Source organism: Belonocnema kinseyi, chromosome 8, assembly GCF_010883055.1.
Source record: "Belonocnema kinseyi isolate 2016_QV_RU_SX_M_011 chromosome 8, B_treatae_v1, whole genome shotgun sequence".
Classification (NCBI taxonomy): domain Eukaryota; kingdom Metazoa; phylum Arthropoda; class Insecta; order Hymenoptera; family Cynipidae; genus Belonocnema; species Belonocnema kinseyi.
In genome coordinates this window covers 114,743,564-114,757,061 of record NC_046664.1, presented here as the reverse complement: position 1 = coordinate 114,757,061, position 13,498 = coordinate 114,743,564, and the positions used below count along the sequence as shown (strand labels likewise).

Sequence of the window (13,498 nt, the reverse complement as noted above, 5' to 3'; positions counted from 1 at the left end):
TTAAGTCTTCCGTTCCGCGACTGTACATCTCACGCCGTCAAGGGGGTCGCGGAATATTGAGTCTTGAATGTCTTCACAACAGGATTATTCTGGGTACAGCTCCTAGAGTTGCAAATGAAAGAGAGCCTCTTCTTAAAATGATCAGGAATCACAAGGAAGTAGGCAAAGGAGCATTTCTGTACAAAGCAGCGGAGGAGGCTGCTGAAACACTCGGACTTAACTTCAGTATTAGGGGTGAGCAAGATGCATCAAATCTAATCTATCTCGAGTACTCACTCCTGAAAGCCCGGATTTAAAAAGCACAAAAGAAAAACTTTCGTGAACAGCTCCTAGATAAGAGGATGCACGGTATCTTCCACAGAAACGTGAAGGATCAGTCAATGTCTTGTGAGCTAACGTTTGCTTTCATTAAATCGCCCGGATTGAAATCTGGTACAGAGGGTTTCATTTTTGCATGCCAAGACGGTGTCATTTCCACCTTCACATACCGTAGCCACATTTTGAGCCAAGACATTCCCGATGATAGCTGCAGGGCGTGCCATGCACACCCCGAGCATTTAGCTCACTTACTATCTAGTTGTCCAACATACGCGGGAACGACCTACATTCAAAGGCACAATGCGGCACTAAGAGTACTTTATTACCATCTCTGTCACTCCTACGGCATTCACCTTAATATCGCTCCTCTAAATGCTCCTAGGGAAATTGAGTCCATTGTCGAGAATGGGAAGTGCGGGTCAACAATATGCTAGAACATTTGCGGGAAAAATGCAGAAGGCGGTTGTCCTTGGGTCGCTCCGTGTTCTTAGGGTCCACGAGGCTTTTGCTGGATCGTCGTATTGATTCCTTTACAGACTGTAACCACCTATCTCACGGTTGTGAGACGTGCTTACGGCTGAAATTTCACCGTGATTTCGCTGGAAGCGGGTTTTATTAGTCATTTGCCATTCGTTAAATATTTATAAATACATTCCGGCTGTCACTTGTAAAGTGAGGTTAGGATTACCATAGTTCACTATATATCCCATTTCATTTACAATTTCCACTAAACGCATAAATTGCATAAAATACCTAAATTACTAAATATTATATTAATTATAAGTAACCGCATAACAAGCCCCATATTGTATTTCACCTCTCATCGACAGAGGGTCTAGTACTCGGCTCGTTGCTGCCACCTATAATTAGTTTTTCATCATGAACCTCATTGAGCGCGAATCGGTCTGTTCAATCAACACGTAATTATTGAACTTATATTAAATAATTATAATGATATAAACATCTCATAAATATTTCAAATTTCAATGTATATTCGAAAATTGAGAATTTTGCATCTCGACTTGATCAGCTTCGCAAAATTTATGTTCACCATCGTCAAGTTGTCAGTCTTGGAATATAATAAGATAGAGGAGACACGTTAAATGTTAAAAATGTAAAGCTTGGAAACCCGGCGGCGTTACACCAATTAAAATAAAACCTTTTGTATTATATTGCTAAAGATTAGGCTGGGGCGAAAAACCAACATTGTGCGTCCAGGAAACGCCTGGGTGCGAAAAACTGTCCCAGACCAATCCGAAACTCAGCGCACTTTGAAATTTTAAAATCGGATACTATCTTCAGTCTGTTCTTTGAGGGTGGGATCTCGAAATATCACTAAAAAACACTAAAATTTAAGGTTTTGCAAAAATGGGCTTAAAATCGATACCGATACCTTCCAAGGGTGACTTTACGATGAAAAGTCATCAGAGGTTACTTAGAGGTCCGTACCGAGTCGCCAAAGTCACCCCATGCCAATCCTCATAGAGGGGGAAATGTCTCAAAATTACATATTTTCGAGTAAAATGCTTAAATAATTGTGCAGTCCCTGGGCCATGTCTGTCTACGAGCACACGAGCGTCTGTACCACCTCTACACTGAAAAAATATACTTCTTGGAATGGTAACCGACCCTAGGCTTACCGTTCGCAAAGACGCACTCACCAAAATCCTGGAAGCAAAACATAAGCAACAGACAACTGTTAGATACAATATTGTGCCAAAAATTAATTTTGGAGCTAATGATTACACAAAAATGATTGATTGGGAACAGACAGATGTTTCACTTACCATACCTCCAGTTTTAATTCCTATAACAGAGGATGAATTTACCGCTAAGCTATCTATGGCCGATGGCTTGGTACCAGACTGGGACTTTACATCTTTCCCTTGTCACACAGTAGCGGTGGAAAGAACTGTTAGACTGGTAACAGAGGTGTCCAGACAAGGCATCGGTCCGGAGGCTCGGGACCGACAGATACGCGCCACACTTCTTTCTCGAAAGACTGTCAACTTATTTGACACTAGGAAAGACTTTGTGGGTGTAATTAATGACTCTGAGACTTAAATAAGCACGTTCTACATATGGTTAATTGGTTGGGTAGGGCGTGGGTGGAGCCCGATGTGCAGCCACCTCCACGTAGTGGGCTCTGGGTCACTCGAAGTAGTAGAACTCAGTGAGCTAGGAGCTGCACAAGTATTTAAGCGTTTTACTCGAAAAATAGGCAATTTTGAGCGATTTCCCACTCCATGACGATTGGCATGGGGTGACTTTGGCGATTCGGTACGGACCTCTAAGTACCCTCTGATGACTTTTTATCGTAAAGTCACCCTTTGAAGACATCGGTATCGATTTTAAGCCCATTTTTTCAAAACCTTAAATTTTAGTGTTTTTCAGTGAAATTTCGAGATTTCACCCTCAAAGAACAGACTGAAGATATTATCCGATTTCAAAATTTCAAAGTGCACTGAGTTTCGGATTGGACTGGGACACTTTTCCGCACCCAGGGGTTTCCTGGACGCATAATGTTGGTTTTTCGCCCCAGCCTACTAAAGATGTGTAACGAAAAGTCAAAGTAAATTTTTTCCGCTAATTGTTAATTATTTGTTTAAACAAACAAATTTGAAAAATCGATTTTAAAATTGAATAACTTGAACAAATTTAATGCTAAAGGCAGGGAAATAGTGGCTATGTGTATATTGGGGTCGTGGATTATAAATGTTCGGGTCAACGTTTGAAAATGGCGGTCACACTTTTTTTAACATTTATTAGAAAAGGGAAGAAAAATGAATTATTAATATTTGCCATACATATTCTTTAAGGGATTGGTAGGTAACATAAAATAAGTTGAACTCGAAATGAAGGATGAAACCCTCCTTAAATCGAACAAAACACCCCCAAAAATGGGATTTGCCGTTTATTTTTCCGTTTATTCCTACAAAAACTTACCCTATAATTTGAGGCAAAAATTAATACAAGCATTCTTATTGTAAGTTGTAAGAACTATTTGTCTGTAGAAAATAATTTTTTCTGATCCACTGTTTCCAAAATAAATGACAAGAACCATTTTTTCGGGTGTTTTGCTCGATTTAAGGGTGGTGTCTAACTTTATTTCGAGTTCAACTTATTTTATTTTGCTTACCAATGCTTTAAAGAATATGTATGTCAAATATTAATCATGTATTTTATTTTTTTCTTTATTAAGGTATTTGTTGGATGATCCTCTCAGTCAAACATCGACCTGCCTGAATGTTTCCACTGGCACGGTGATGCCTCAGCGGCGCATCGAAACTTTTGCTGGAGTACAGTTGATATCTGTACCCAGAACCTTACAAACATTGTACGCAACAGTTCCAGAAGTAATCACGGCAACGTTGCACATTAAGACTACATCCTGCCTCTGTCTTTTTTCTGTTAGCGTGGTAAACGACGGAGCTGGAGCGAGGGAGAGTGCAGTTTTGCCGCACTATCGCTTGTTAGTCTCTCCTGAACAAAAAATGTGTTGTTTGGATTGGAATTTTTGCGAAAACTATGCGGGTAAATATATCTTTTATTCGCTTATAATGTTTATGATATTTCTCTTTACTTTTAAATAGTTTTTCATGCGTTTTTGTAATACCATTTAGTCCCTACATGAGTTTATTTACTTGTACTTTTCTTTTTTCTGTGTAAGGTATATGCTAAACGTTCAAAAACTACAGACTTTGATGCAGATTATTTTGGTTTCTATACGGGTAATTCAATTTTAACTTTACAGTTCAATAGATCTCGATGTCCTGATGCTGCTTGAATTTTAGAAATTTCTGTAATAAGTCGTTTTCTCCGACAAATACCCTAAGGAAGTAACCTCGGTAATAGAATTACAAATGATAATCGTTTGATATTTGAATGACAGTTTATTAAAATGCACTAAAGCTCTGGTTAAAATTTCGGGACATTTTAGAGCTTCATAACCGAAAAATAAATGATTGAAAATAACATGTGATCTTATGAGAAGACGCCTTTTTGTCAGCGAATGGAAGTATCGAAACGAAGAACCCGCTCTACGTGCTCTAGTTTATGCACGAATTTCGAATAACACGCGTGTTCACACGCGAAGTGGCCAAACTTAACTGTGACAGCGTACCCTTATAGTATCCCTTCCTTATCATGCAACAAAAAACTCAAAAAAAAGAGTAAAATGAATCTTTAGTTTATTGCAATTCGAATTCAACATTAATTTTTCCCTGAGAACGTCACAGAATCATTGCAATAATTTTTTTTTGCGTTTAAAAAATATTAAAAAATACAATACCGGTCATTAACATAGACTGAGTGCGACTTCAAGCGCATCTTCTTTTAGTAACAGCATACTACTTAAGCTACTATGGAAGCGCTTGAAGTCGCCCTCAACAGGAGTTATGACTTTTTTTCAATTGTTAACGCTGCGAAAAAACTATTGCAATTACTCCGTGATATTCCAATAGAAATTTTAACGTAGAATCCAAACTGCAACAATTTAAATGCCCATCTTGCTGTTCTTTTTTTTCGTATGATACGGAACGGATACTGTGTGGATACTAAGTTCTAAGCATACTAAGCAACTAAGTTACCGCTGTTTGCCAATAGATAGCTCCAGCAGTAAGTGCTGGTCGATTTTGTCTTTCAAAACGTCATGAACCAAGCTTAGACATATGGTAAAAAAAACCGTGTTAACACATTAGTGATTTTATTTTGGCTATTTTTATTTTACTTTTGATTGCATGAATCAATTTTTCACCACCCGTCAGGATGGGATGAAGAAAGTCCTTCCTTTTTTTCCGCTGAAGCAGTTTTTCACAGGCGAAAAAACGACGCTCAAATGGCACAAATAATAAGGAACTCAAGTTCCTTGCTTTTAATCGTGCCCAACGCATGCAATCGATTGGAAATGGCTTGGTGAGTAACTAATAATGCTGAAGCAAGCTATTCTTGCGTTTTGTACGGATCCTCATTGAGCAATGCCTCCAATTCAACGTCTTTGAAAGTTTTTGGCATTTCTTCACGCGGACGGTCGTCAACATTGAAATCATCATCTTTGAAGCGACGGAACCAGTCATGGCACGTTGTTTCACTTAGAGCAGCATCTCCGCAATCTTTTTGGTGCTCTCGATCCGTTTCAGCCGCCGTTTTCTTCGAATGAAAGAATAAAATTAACACTTCTCGCAAAAAGCGATTATTTGGCACAAAATCAAACATTTTCACACAACCAAAAGTATATGACGCCAAAATAAATTCACTAATGTTTCAAAACGGTTTTTTTTTACCATATGTCTAAGCTTGGTTCATGACGTTTTGAATGTCAAAATCGACCAGCACTTACTGCTGGAACTATCTATTGGTAAACAGCGCGAACTTAGTTTCGCACCTAAGAGTTGAAAACTTGGGATACTAAAAAGGAAGCACTAAGAATTGTGGATTTGGTCCTAAATCTATATGATTATGAAGAAAATTTTTTGTTGTAAATAATTTTTTTTTATTTTTTAATAAGCATTCAAATTTAAGACCAGACCCACCTTTCTCATTGCTTCTTATTGATTATCCCGAACTTTCAAATCGATGTAGCGCTTCTTGTGAAAATAAGTTGGGAAATAAAAAAAAGTGGCGGTAAGGTAGGAATCTGGTCACGTCACCCACTCGTCACATGGTCTTAATAAAGGTTTTAACAAAGATTAGCCGCCATTTTGAATTGTTTTCCCTCAAACTTATAATCAGCAACCCCAGTATACATATAAACACTATTTTCGTGGCTGTAGGATCTCACTTGTTGCATGTAGTCAACCTTAAAATCTATTTTTCAGAATTCTTTGTTTAAACAAATAAATAACAATAAGCGGGAAAATGTTTTTTTTTTACTTTTCATTACACATCTTTAAAGCCCTTTATCAGAATATCTAATCACGTCCAAATTTTGAGGCCGCTCAGTTGAATATTTTTGTCTAACTTTTTGCACACCTCATCTAAGTAACTATATCTCAAATCAAGCAGAGCCGTTTTTTCGATAAAATGTTTATATTTTGTGTCATAACTAAAAACGTAGAGCACAATAGAGAAAAATAGCAGTGACACTCAGTAATAGGTGTACATGGGTGTCCGCAGTGAGTCTGCTCACCCTCGTCAAACTCAAGCCAGCAGACTCCCCGCAGGGTGATGACTGACACGGAACGAATGAAGACCGGGCAGTGTTACGATATTTCGGCCAGTTACAAAAACTGACATTATGAAATCATTAATTTATTTAATTTTAATTGACAGAATTAATTTAATTACATAATTATAAGAAATTTAAAAAAATATTCATGAAAATCGGTTAACATTTACAGTAACAACGTGAATCTTTATTTTCTGAGCATTTACACCGCAGTTTTCTAACAAATTCAGGCTGAAGAAGGTATTTTTTAGAATTTTTTCCAAATTTATAAACCTTAATTTATAACTAAATTATTTCAAAATATTTTGTGCATAGCTCTGACTTAATAATTTATAGCTCATTATTATAAATTATTTTCTGCAGAATATTTAGTACTTTTTTTAAAAAAAAAGGAGTTATCGTTTCTGAATTTGTAGGCCGCACGGTTGAATATTTTTTACTTATTTGTTGCATACGTCACCTACATACTCAAATCTTGAAGCACGCAGAGCCGATTTTTTTAATAACATCATTTCATTATAGATTATAACAGACTATACGCGCCGAAAATGCATATACAATTATCACTGCGCATTACTACTACGGTTCTTCCCTTTTTCATTATTAAAAATATATAAACATTTTATCGGAAAAATAGATCTTGCTCCAAGATATAGTTATTTAGATGAGGTATGCAAAAAACTAGACAAAAATATTCAACCGTGCGGGCTGAAAATTCAGACGCGATTGTCATTCTGATATCCGTAATAAGGACAAAATGAAACTTTCATTATTATGAGATAACGGTCGGTTACAAAACCTGTTATTATGAAATCGTGGACTAATTTATTTATGTGCAAAATCAATTTCTTTATATAATTACCCACAAATGAATAAAAGATTCTGTAAAATTGTTTAACGTGTGCAGGAATAATGGACGTATTTAGGGAGTTTAGTCTGACTTATTTAAACAATTATTATTTATTTTTCCAATCGTTTCCCCCTGTAAGTCGTAGGAATCGTTTGTCATCAATTGCAGTAAATAGTATTTTTTACGATGTTTGGGAAACAAATTGTTTAAACAAATGTTTTTTTAATGTAGTAAATATCCTGATGAAAATAACCTTTCTCTATTCCGACGACTTACAGGGGGAAACTATTGTGAAAATAAATAATAATTGTTCAAACAAGTCAGTCTAAATTCCCTAAAGACGTCCATTATTCCTGCACACGTTAAGCAATTTTCCTGAATCTTTTATTTACTTGTTATTAGGGATATCAGAATAACTGTCGCGTCTCAATTTCTTGGCCGCATGGTTGAATATTTTTGTCTAATTTTTTGCATACCTCATCTATATAACCATATCTCCAAGCAAGCAAAGCCATTTTTTTAAGAAAATGTTTACATTTTGTTTAATAATAAAAAGGGGCAGAACAGTAGTAGTAACGCGCATCTTTAGCTGAATATGCCGTTTCGGCACGTATATTCTATAATGTAATGATTTCATTGAAAAATCGGCTGTGCGTGTTTCAAGATATGAGTATATGGATGACGTATGCAAGAAATAATTCAAAAATATTCAAACCTTCGGCCAAACCAAATACCCTAAAGACTTCCATTATTCCTGCACACGTTACAAAATTTTCCTGAATTTTTTATTCATATGTTTTCAATTATATGAATAAATTGATTTTGCACATAAAAATTAAATTAATCCACGATTTCATAATGACAGTTTTTGTAACAAACCGTTATCTTATAATAATAAGTGTAATTTTGTCATTATTACGGAAATAAAAATGACAATCGCGTCTGAAGTTTGAACCCGCACGGTTGAATATTTTTGTCCAATTTTTTGCATAACTCATCTAAATAACAATATCTTGAAGCAGGCAGTCATTCCTTCGATAAAATGGCTATATTTTGTTTAACAGTCAAAAAGGGAAGAACAGTAGTAGTAGAACGTCAACAGCTTTCAAAGTTTAAACCTTAGTTGAGACTAGTAAGATACGCCTGCTATCCTTACGTTTCTCCTCGGTAACAAGCGTTGAATTCAGAAAAATTAAGAATTTGTATTCCTATGAATACGCGATTTTTCCTCCGTCTAAAAATCCCCCAACGGGAACAGAAGAAGTGTAAATCCTATTCCTCTCAATCGACTTAGTAAAATTTAACGAAAGCATTTATTTAACCTATTTTTCATTGTTAAATCTTTTTATAACTTATAAATTAGAAAAATATTCAAATATATTTCTGAGGAATAAAAAAATATCTCTGCGAGGTGCGTTACCGGTAAAATTAGAAGGAATTAAATATATTGAAAACACATTCTCTTTGGGAGAATAGAAAACTATGTGGCGGTCGCTATGGAAATAGAAGTGAATAAGTTTAGAAGGTATCTTATTCTTATTGTGGCATTTTAGACAGATGGAAAAATCGCGCATTCAAAATAATAAAACAATCTTCAATTTTGCGCTGAAATCTGAAAATATTTATTTCTCTATATTCTACGCTTATTACCGGGTTCCTTTCGGAAAATATTTTCACCCAAAATATGAATTTCTTCAGCACAAGGGTAGATATTTCAAAATTGTATCCGAGAATCACACAAGACCTCCCTATATTTGTTAAGTTTTCTTTCTTTAGTTCTGGAAAACCTGAGAGCAAACGTAGATGGGCAGGGCCGTCTATGGAAAAAAAATGTCAGAGGGATTAACCAACATCCTTAAACCAGCTCTGAGCTAAAGTCAACCCTAAGACTTTGATACTGCCATGCTCATTTGTTGGACAGCACATCATAATAATGAGTAAAAACATTACATTTATAATATTTGAAGGACACTTACAACATACAACAGTGGCAGTCAGCCTTGAAAAGGAGGGAAAAAGAGTTGCTCAAAGTACGGTGACCGCAGACTCAACAGCGTAATTTTAAATTAAAAGATAAAAGCTTTACTTAACGAACCCCCTACCAGTGTGCGAAATGAAAGTGTGATTCATGTCGTAACAAAAAGAATGACACAGTGGTAGGAGCCAAACATGCAGAAAACTCGATCTCGAATGACTCAATAGGCTCAATAATACTAAGGGTACCTTTTCACGGAGACCCAGTTTTGAATTAATCGTTGAATTAATTTGATACATCGAGTTCTTATCTAGGTTATCAAACAATAAGATTTGCCATAAAACCACAAAGTAGCTAGAGATGAATCCTATGGAAAATATCAATTCCACGATTAATTCCAAACAGGCCTCCGTGAAAAGCAGCCCCATGCATCGTCCCCACTTTTCAGTTTTCTTACCATCCGGAGGGAAATTGTCGGTCAAACTAATCCAACAGATAGCGCCACCAAAAGTAGGTCTGTCTTTTTCACTGGATTGCATTAAAAAAAAGCAAAAATAGTTTTAAAAAACTTGATGCTATTTGCAAATAAACAAAAAACAAATATATCTAAAAATAAGATTAACTATTACTAATTATTTAAAAAAGAAATAGTCATAAAAATATGTAGTTTAATATGAATAAGATTTAATTGTAAGATTCATTTTGAAAGCTGTTCAAACTTCATATTTCTATGATTTATTTTGCTGATATTATTGATTTTATTATTTGTTATAGTTAAAAAAAAATTATTTTTAAAATTTATTATTATTAAAATAAACAGATTATAAACTACTAAACTCTATAAATAAACGTAATGTACTCATGACGCACAATTGGAGGAAATGCACTTTTTTCAGTCGAAAATGTCCAGAGCCTTCAATTTTTTTGCGATTTTGAAGTTTTTGTTTTAAATTAAACATTGTTAAATTCTATAGATCTTGACTGTACGAATTTTTGTCTCCTCAATTTTTTTATTAATAATTTTTCCACTCAAGTATGGAAAAACTAAAATTTTTTATAAAACAATTTTTTACGCTTTAATAACTGATTAGGAAAACTTTATATTGTCTTAAATTAATGTTTAGGGGCGCATAGAATACAAATAATGTGTTTATCAATCCATTTATTTGTTATAAACCAGTTTTATGAAAAAATTGACAAATAATCTTATGATCGGTAAAAAATTTGTTTGCTTAAAATGCTTCACATTAATAACAATTAACAATAACATTTAATAACAAAAATACTTTAAAAGTTTATAATAACCACTGTATAAAAAATGTTTGTGGCAAAATATTAGAATTTGAGAATTTTCCAATTATAATTTCTTTCAATGGCCACAATAAATTCAGGTATTCATTAAAATAATAAATATATAATAATATTTGATAAAATATTACAATTTAAATTTCTGTAAACAAATTAGATAAATAAATTCAAAATTTTTGTCCTTTCGCATAGAATTTTTTTTTTCTGCACTGAAAATGTTTTAAGCTGTTGGGCGAATGACTGCTAGTCACAAAAATATTTGAGAAGTTAACAATAACAATTCTCGTGATAAAATATTCAAATGTCAGGTTTTATACAAATTTTATTTTCTTTAATTGCTACAATGGCTACGGATATTCCTAAAAAATGTATATTTGATAACATTTAGTAGAATATAAAAACTTACATGTTTACAAATGATTTACTTAAACAATTTCCAAATTTTGGCAGTTTCACTTGGAAAAAGTCGGGGTTTCAATCGTAATAGATTGAAAATAACTCATAACACTGCATGCTAAGATTCACTCAATACAAAATCTTTTGACAATAACCCACCGACTTGGCCGTCAAAGAAAATTTAAATTTGATGAAACCTTAAGTTTCAATATTTTGTCACAAGAATTGTTAATAACAGTGGTTATTGTTAACTTTTCTAATATTTTTGTGACTATCATTCGTCCAATAGGTTGAAACATTTCCAGTGCAAAAAAAAATTTCTAGGCCAAAGGGCCAAAATTTCAAATCTGTTTATCTAATTTGATGCCGAACATATATTCAAGACAATATTAAGTTCTCCTGATCAGTTATTAAAGCGTAAAAAAATTGTATATCCGAAATTTTAGTTTTTCCATACTTTGAGTGGAAACATTATTAATAAAAAAATAGAGGAGACAAAACATCAATGAGTCACTATCTATAGAATTTAATAATCTTTAATTTAAAACCAAAAAAAATCATAATCGCAAGAAAATTGAAGGCTCTGGACATTTTTGAATTAAAAAAGTGCATGTCCTCCAACTGTGCGTCATGAGTACAGTGCGTTTGTTTTAAAGAGTTTAATAGCTTATAGTCTGTTTATTTTAGAAATGAAGTTTTCAATAATATAATTAACAATTCAATTCCAAATCTCCTTTAAATTTTTAAATAAAATTATTAGGGGCTGTATGCAGCGAGAAAAAAATTTTCAAGATTAAACAATAAATAAATTATTGAACTGTATAAATGTATATATGATGTTTGGTTAAATTTAAATAAATATATACATTCTAATAAATAATAGCAAATCAATTTTCTCATTTATCAGTCTTGTCATTGACTTTTTACCAAATTATTTCCTCCAAACATTTAAATTAAAATTAACATATTTTAATTATTATTATATTTATATTGGATATAAGTGATATTTTTTTATTAATTCTTCTGATCATGTATATGTTTTAAATAATTTTGTCATTGAGGTCTTAAATATTAGTAATTTTTTTATTAGCTACATCAATAATTTTAAAAATAAATAAATTTTTTTAACTATAAGAAATAATAAAATCAATACTATCAACAAAATAAATCATAGAAATATGAAGTTCGAACTGCTTTTAAAATGTATCTCAAAATTAAGTTTTATTCATATTATACTACATATTTTTATGACTTTTTCTTTTTTTAAATGATGAGTAATAGTTACTCTTATTTTTGGATATATTTGTTTTTTGTTTATTAGCAAAAAGCATTAAGTTTTTAATTATTTTTGCTTTTTCTTAATGCAATTCAATGAAAAAGACAGACCTACTTTTGGTGGCGCCATCTATTGGATTAGTTTGACCGACATTTCCCCTCCGGATCGTAAGAAAACTACTACTAAATACACATACACGGTCGAGGCAGGGGGCTGGTAAAAAGGTACCCTAACTACAACTCGCCGGCCAATACATTATTTTATCGTTATAGGCGCAGGCACTACTTCAAATTCTTCATTTTTCGCTTCTTGCAGGGGGCTGGTGAAAAGGAACCCTAACTACAACTCGCCGGCCAATACATTATTTTATCGTTATAGGCGCAGGCACTACTTCAAATTCTTCATTTTTCGCTTCTTGCCATTCAAAAACGTTCATGCCCCTGAAAAATAGACATAAGGAGACCAAACTAGTGGAAATGAAAATGAAAACTTTTCTGTAACTAGAAGTACGCACACACACATGCACAAAATCACACCTACCTATAGTTCAAAACTTCACGAGCGTGGCGTGCCAACCGCACTTTAAAAAAATATGGCCACCGATGTGAACGCGAGTCAAATGTAAATAAATAATGATTGAACAATTAATAGTTTGTGAATAAAGGCAAGGATTTTAAATTAAAAATCACTGTAAAAAAGCGAAAATTTCCAATAAATGTGCTTTCAAGTGTATAGTGTACAAGACTTTCAGAGTGGTGTAAGGTGCATGTTTATTGTTTTTTTTACGAACGCGTCGAATACCTGTCGCACGCATAGTGTTGGTAAAAGTAATTTAATATTTTCATAAACGTACTACCTACCTCTTCCAGGGCGAATAATTTTTTATTCTACAAACATTTAATAATATCCTGTCTGATTATTAATTTGTCTGAGCGACCTGTAAAAACAAAACACGTAAGTGTAATTTTACACATGTGTGTGTGCGTACTTCTGGCAACAGAAAAGTGACCGTTTTTGGTCAAGTTCATGCATTACAGGTTGGTCTCTTTATATCTACCAGGTGTATACATATGAAACCGGTTTTTTTTTTTTAGAAAATAAAACACGTTTATTTCAAGAGAATGATAACAAATATTTTATTCAAAGTATGCGCCCTCGCTGGCTACACATTTTGTCCACCTCTCAGGCAATTTATGAATACCTTTCCAA

The 13,498-nt window shown here is 33.7% G+C and overlaps 1 protein-coding gene across 3 annotated transcripts in view; it reads right to left on the bottom strand.

The window, feature by feature from the left end:
• Positions 1–9,551, bottom strand: part of LOC117177862 (inactive peptidyl-prolyl cis-trans isomerase FKBP6-like) — a 58,375-nt gene extending 48,824 nt beyond the window's left edge. For 2 of the 3 annotated variants that reach the window (XM_033368892.1, XM_033368891.1), the window contains exon 1: positions 9,311–9,551. The gene's annotated coding sequence lies outside the window, so the exon portion shown is untranslated. The remainder of the gene's footprint in view (positions 1–9,310) is intronic. The other variant, XM_033368893.1, reaches the window with a different exon arrangement.
• Between the last annotated feature and the right edge of the window lie 3,947 nt (positions 9,552–13,498).